At 48.5% G+C, this 6,092-nt stretch overlaps 1 non-coding gene across 1 annotated transcript; it reads left to right on the plus strand.

Moving 5' to 3' along the window:
* The first annotated feature begins 5,649 nt into the window (after positions 1 to 5,649).
* Positions 5,650 to 5,722, plus strand: Trnaa-agc (transfer RNA alanine (anticodon AGC)). The gene has a single exon. It is a non-coding gene; the product is annotated as a tRNA-Ala (tRNA).
* Positions 5,723 to 6,092: the final 370 nt, after the last annotated feature.

A 6,092-nucleotide genomic window follows, 5' to 3' on the forward strand; every position in this document is an offset into this window, starting at 1 on the left:
AGACGCGGAAACTTGTTGTGGCCCAGTGTTTTGCAGTTGGACGACAAGATTGGTACACAGTAGTAAAGAGCGAGGCACTGAGTTGGCATAAATAATGTAGTGCACAATGGTTCTCGAGATGTGTTTGTTACCTCAGGTGCTGTATAATTGTCTACAATGAGTGAAAACGGAGCAATTTGTGACGGCTCTTTCAATTTAAGACGTTAAAAACAGACGGAATTTGCATTTGTAATACCAGAGCATCGAAACTACTTGGAACTTTTGTGTATATGAACGGGTCCGCGCCTTTGTACTCTGCTCCCTTCACCGCTACAAACCAACCAACCATCGTGTCCGTGCGCATCTGAGTCGCAAACAATGGGGAATAGCGCAGTTTGCTCGTGCATGGGGCGTAGCTCAGTTGGTAGAGCGTTCGCTTGGCATGTGAAAGGTCCAGGGTTCAAGCCGCGGCGCCTCCATTTTTTGTGGTCAGTGCATGGTAAGTGTTGGTCGCGGCGAACCTAAAGGCACGCAAGATGTTTCAAAGCCAGCGTCACAGACTGATATGATGTATACTGACGTAAGGAGAGCAAGATGTAAGTGTGGGGACCGGCTGTTATCGAGGTGTCATCGAGTGCAGATCTGTCTTAGGTATCGCGGCTTAACCTCATTGAAGTCTAGAGGATGGACAACACGTTGGTCTTACTCAGAGCGGTGTCCGAATTCTATTTTCGACGTTATACGTGCCACTTTCATTTTGGCAACTACGATTCGATACAGAATGCACGAAACCTGAAAGACACCCTAACGGATACATAGAGAGTAGTGTTTGTCTGCTGAATAATGGGAGTGCAAGGGTCTGTGTCGTCTATATGGCTGTATGTAGCACCATTAGTCTTCGGGGGGGCGGGCGTAGCTCAGATGGTAGAGCGCTCGCTTAGTATGCTAGAGGTACTGGGATCAATACCCAGCGCCTCCAGAATTTTTAACACACCTACATGCGCACCTTGATATGCAAATGGAATAATTCACGACCAGCAGATGTGTCTAGGAAGATACAAGCGAATGATTAGCATCCACAATTGACAAGCGTGCTGTTATTTGTGCGCAGGAAGCACCCTCCTCCCACGCCTACACTTAATTTAGAAACAGTACAAGTGTTCCCGTAAGATTCTCAAGCCTATGTCGGAAAGATCTGCCTTGCGCCGAGTTCACGTAAATCCCACTGCACATTCCTATTCTTTGCGTGCAGTCAGCTGCTACTGGTGTTGCTAGTTGTGACTGCTGATAACAGATGCCGTAGCAATCAATTCATGGAGTGAGTTGTATGTTTTGCGATAGTCTGTCTCTGACAAGCAAGCACAGGTGACATAGGTGCGAACACAGGAAGCTTGCAGACCCTCGTTGCCTGCAGACCGAGCAGCCACACTAGGAGGGCGGCCTAAGCCGTAGGCGAATTGTGCTCATTCGCTTTGGCGTGACGTCGAACTATAAATAATGCTGTCACTAGCGTGAGCGTTGCGTGAGCGTCGTGGAAAGTCGGAAAAGTCGGCTGCGAGGGTGAGTGCCAAGTTTGGGGAGCGTTTCGTAGTATGCGCAGTGCAATGGAGACGCGGAAACTTGTTGTGGCCCAGTGTTTTGCAGTTGGACGACAAGATTGGTACACAGTAGTAAAGAGCGAGGCACTGAGTTGGCATAAATAATGTAGTGCACAATGGTTCTCGAGATGTGTTTGTTACCTCAGGTGCTGTATAATTGTCTACAATGAGTGAAAACGGAGCAATTTGTGACGGCTCTTTCAATTTAAGACGTTAAAAACAGACGGAATTTGCATTTGTAATACCAGAGCATCGAAACTACTTGGAACTTTTGTGTATATGAACGGGTCCGCGCCTTTGTACTCTGCTCCCTTCACCGCTACAAACCAACCAACCATCGTGTCCGTGCGCATCTGAGTCGCAAAGAATGGGGAATAGCGCCGTTTGCTCGTGCATGGGGCGTAGCTCAGTTGGTAGAGCGTTCGCTTGGCATGTGAAAGGTCCAGGGTTCAAGCCGCGGCGCCTCCATTTTTTGTGGTCAGTGCATGGTAAGTGTTGGTCGCGGCGAACCTAAAGGCACGCAAGATGTTGCAAAGCCAGCGTCACAGACTGATATGATGTATACTGACGTAAGGAGAGCAAGATGTAAGTGTGGGGACCGGCTGTTATCGAGGTGTCATCGAGTGCAGATCTGTCTTAGGTATCGCGGCTTAACCTCATTGAAGTCTAGAGGGTGGACAACACGTTGGTCTTACTCAGAGCGGTGTCCGAATTCTATTTTCGACGTTATACGTGCCACTTTCATTTTGGCAACTACGATTCGATACAGAATGCACGAAACCTGAAAGACACCCTAACGGATACATAGAGAGTAGTGTTTGTCTGCTGAATAATGGGAGTGCAAGGGTCTGTGTCGTCTATATGGCTGTATGTAGCACCATTAGTCTTCGGGGGGGCGGGCGTAGCTCAGATGGTAGAGCGCTCGCTTAGTATGCGAGAGGTACTGGGATCAATACCCAGCGCCTCCAGAATTTTTAACACACCTACATGCGCACCTTGATATGCAAATGGAATAATTCACGACCAGCAGATGTGTCTAGGAAGATACAAGCGAATGATTAGCATCCACAATTGACAAGCGTGCTGTTATTTGTGCGCAGGAAGCACCCTCCTCCCACGCCTACACTTAATTTAGAAACAGTACAAGTGTTCCCGTAAGATTCTCAAGCCTATGTCGGAAAGATCTGCCTTGCGCCGAGTTCACGTAAATCCCACTACACATTCCTATTCTTTGCGTGCAGTCAGCTGCTACTGGTGTTGCTAGTTGTGACTGCTGATAACAGATGCCGTAGCAATCAATTCATGGAGTGAGTTGTATGTTTTGCGATAGTCTGTCTCTGACAAGCAAGCACAGGTGACATAGGTGCGAACACAGGAAGCTTGCAGACCCTCGTTGCCTGCAGACCGAGCAGCCACACTAGGAGGGCGGCCTAAGCCGTAGGCGAATTGTGCTCATTCGCTTTGGCGTGACGTCGAACTATAAATAATGCTGTCACTAGCGTGAGCGTTGCGTGAGCGTCGTGGAAAGTCGGAAAATTCGGCTGCGAGGGTGAGTGCCAAGTTTGGGGAGCGTTTCGTAGTATGCGCAGTGCAATGGAGACGCGGAAACTTGTTGTGGCCCAGTGTTTTGCAGTTGGACGACAAGATTGGTACACAGTAGTAAAGAGCGAGGCACTGAGTTGGCATAAATAATGTAGTGCACAATGGTTCTCGAGATGTGTTTGTTACCTCAGGTGCTGTATAATTGTCTACAATGAGTGAAAACGGAGCAATTTGTGACGGCTCTTTCAATTTAAGACGTTAAAAACAGACGGAATTTGCATTTGTAATACCAGAGCATCGAAACTACTTGGAACTTTTGTGTATATGAACGGGTCCGCGCCTTTGTACTCTGCTCCCTTCACCGCTACAAACCAACCAACCATCGTGTCCGTGCGCATCTGAGTCGCAAAGAATGGGGAATAGCGCCGTTTGCTCGTGCATGGGGCGTAGCTCAGTTGGTAGAGCGTTCGCTTGGCATGTGAAAGGTCCAGGGTTCAAGCCGCGGCGCCTCCATTTTTTGTGGTCAGTGCATGGTAAGTGTTGGTCGCGGCGAACCTAAAGGCACGCAAGATGTTGCAAAGCCAGCGTCACAGACTGATATGATGTATACTGACGTAAGGAGAGCAAGATGTAAGTGTGGGGACCGGCTGTTATCGAGGTGTCATCGAGTGCAGATCTGTCTTAGGTATCGCGGCTTAACCTCATTGAAGTCTAGAGGGTGGACAACACGTTGGTCTTACTCAGAGCGGTGTCCGAATTCTATTTTCGACGTTATACGTGCCACTTTCATTTTGGCAACTACGATTCGATACAGAATGCACGAAACCTGAAAGACACCCTAACGGATACATAGAGAGTAGTGTTTGTCTGCTGAATAATGGGAGTGCAAGGGTCTGTGTCGTCTATATGGCTGTATGTAGCACCATTAGTCTTCGGGGGGGCGGGCGTAGCTCAGATGGTAGAGCGCTCGCTTAGTATGCGAGAGGTACTGGGATCAATACCCAGCGCCTCCAGAATTTTTAACACACCTACATGCGCACCTTGATATGCAAATGGAATAATTCACGACCAGCAGATGTGTCTAGGAAGATACAAGCGAATGATTAGCATCCACAATTGACAAGCGTGGTGTTATTTGTGCGCAGGAAGCACCCTCCTCCCACGCCTACACTTAATTTAGAAACAGTACAAGTGTTCCCGTAAGATTCTCAAGCCTATGTCGGAAAGATCTGCCTTGCGCCGAGTTCACGTAAATCCCACTGCACATTCCTATTCTTTGCGTGCAGTCAGCTGCTACTGGTGTTGCTAGTTGTGACTGCTCATAACAGATGCCGTAGCAATCAATTCATGGAGTGAGTTGTATGTTTTGCGATAGTCTGTCTCTGACAAGCAAGCACAGGTGACATAGGTGCGAACACAGGAAGCTTGCAGACCCTCGTTGCCTGCAGACCGAGCAGCCACACTAGGAGGGCGGCCTAAGCCGTAGGCGAATTGTGCTCATTCGCTTTGGCGTGACGTCGAACTATAAATAATGCTGTCACTAGCGTGAGCGTTGCGTGAGCGTCGTGGAAAGTCGGAATAGTCGGCTGCGAGGGTGAGTGCCAAGTTTGGGGAGCGTTTCGTAGTATGCGCAGTGCAATGGAGACGCGGAAACTTGTTGTGGCCCAGTGTTTTGCAGTTGGACGACAAGATTGGTACACAGTAGTAAAGAGCGAGGCACTGAGTTGGCATAAATAATGTAGTGCACAATGGTTCTCGAGATGTGTTTGTTACCTCAGGTGCTGTATAATTGTCTACAATGAGTGAAAACGGAGCAATTTGTGACGGCTCTTTCAATTTAAGACGTTAAAAACAGACGGAATTTGCATTTGTAATACCAGAGCATCGAAACTACTTGGAACTTTTGTGTATATGAACGGGTCCGCGCCTTTGTACTCTGCTTCCTTCACCGCTACAAACCAACCAACCATCGTGTCCGTGCGCATCTGAGTCGCAAAGAATGGGGAATAGCGCCGTTTGCTCGTGCATGGGGCGTAGCTCAGTTGGTAGAGCGTTCGCTTGGCATGTGAAAGGTCCAGGGTTCAAGCCGCGGCGCCTCCATTTTTTGTGGTCAGTGCATGGTAAGTGTTGGTCGCGGCGAACCTAAAGGCACGCAAGATGTTGCAAAGCCAGCGTCACAGACTGATATGATGTATACTGACGTAAGGAGAGCAAGATGTAAGTGTGGGGACCGGCTGTTATCGAGGTGTCATCGAGTGCAGATCTGTCTTAGGTATCGCGGCTTAACCTCATTGAAGTCTAGAGGGTGGACAACACGTTGGTCTTACTCAGAGCGGTGTCCGAATTCTATTTTCGACGTTATACGTGCCACTTTCATTTTGGCAACTACGATTCGATACAGAATGCACGAAACCTGAAAGACACCCTAACGGATACATAGAGAGTAGTGTTTGTCTGCTGAATAATGGGAGTGCAAGGGTCTGTGTCGTCTATATGGCTGTATGTAGCACCATTAGTCTACGGGGGGGGGGGGGGCGTAGCTCAGGTGGTAGAGCGCTCGCTTAGCATGCGAGAGGTACTGGGATCAATACCCAGTGCCTCCAGAATTTTTAACACACCTACATGCGCACCTTGATATGCAAATGGAATAATTCACGACCAGCAGATGTGTCTAGGAAGATACAAGCGAATGATTAGCATCCACAATTGACAAGCGTGCTGTTATTTGTGCGCAGGAAGCACCCTCCTCCCACGCCTACACTTAATTTAGAAACAGTACAAGTGTTCCCGTAAGATTCTCAAGCCTATGTCGGAAAGATCTGCCTTGCGCCGAGTTCACGTAAATCCCACTGCACATTCCTATTCTTTGCGTGCAGTCAGCTGCTACTGGTGTTGCTAGTTGTGACTGCTCATAACAGATGCCGTAGCAATCAATTCATGGAGTGAGTTGTATGTTTTGCGATAGTCTGTCTC

This window comes from Schistocerca gregaria, chromosome 10 (genome assembly GCF_023897955.1).
Source record: "Schistocerca gregaria isolate iqSchGreg1 chromosome 10, iqSchGreg1.2, whole genome shotgun sequence".
NCBI lineage: Eukaryota > Metazoa > Arthropoda > Insecta > Orthoptera > Acrididae > Schistocerca > Schistocerca gregaria.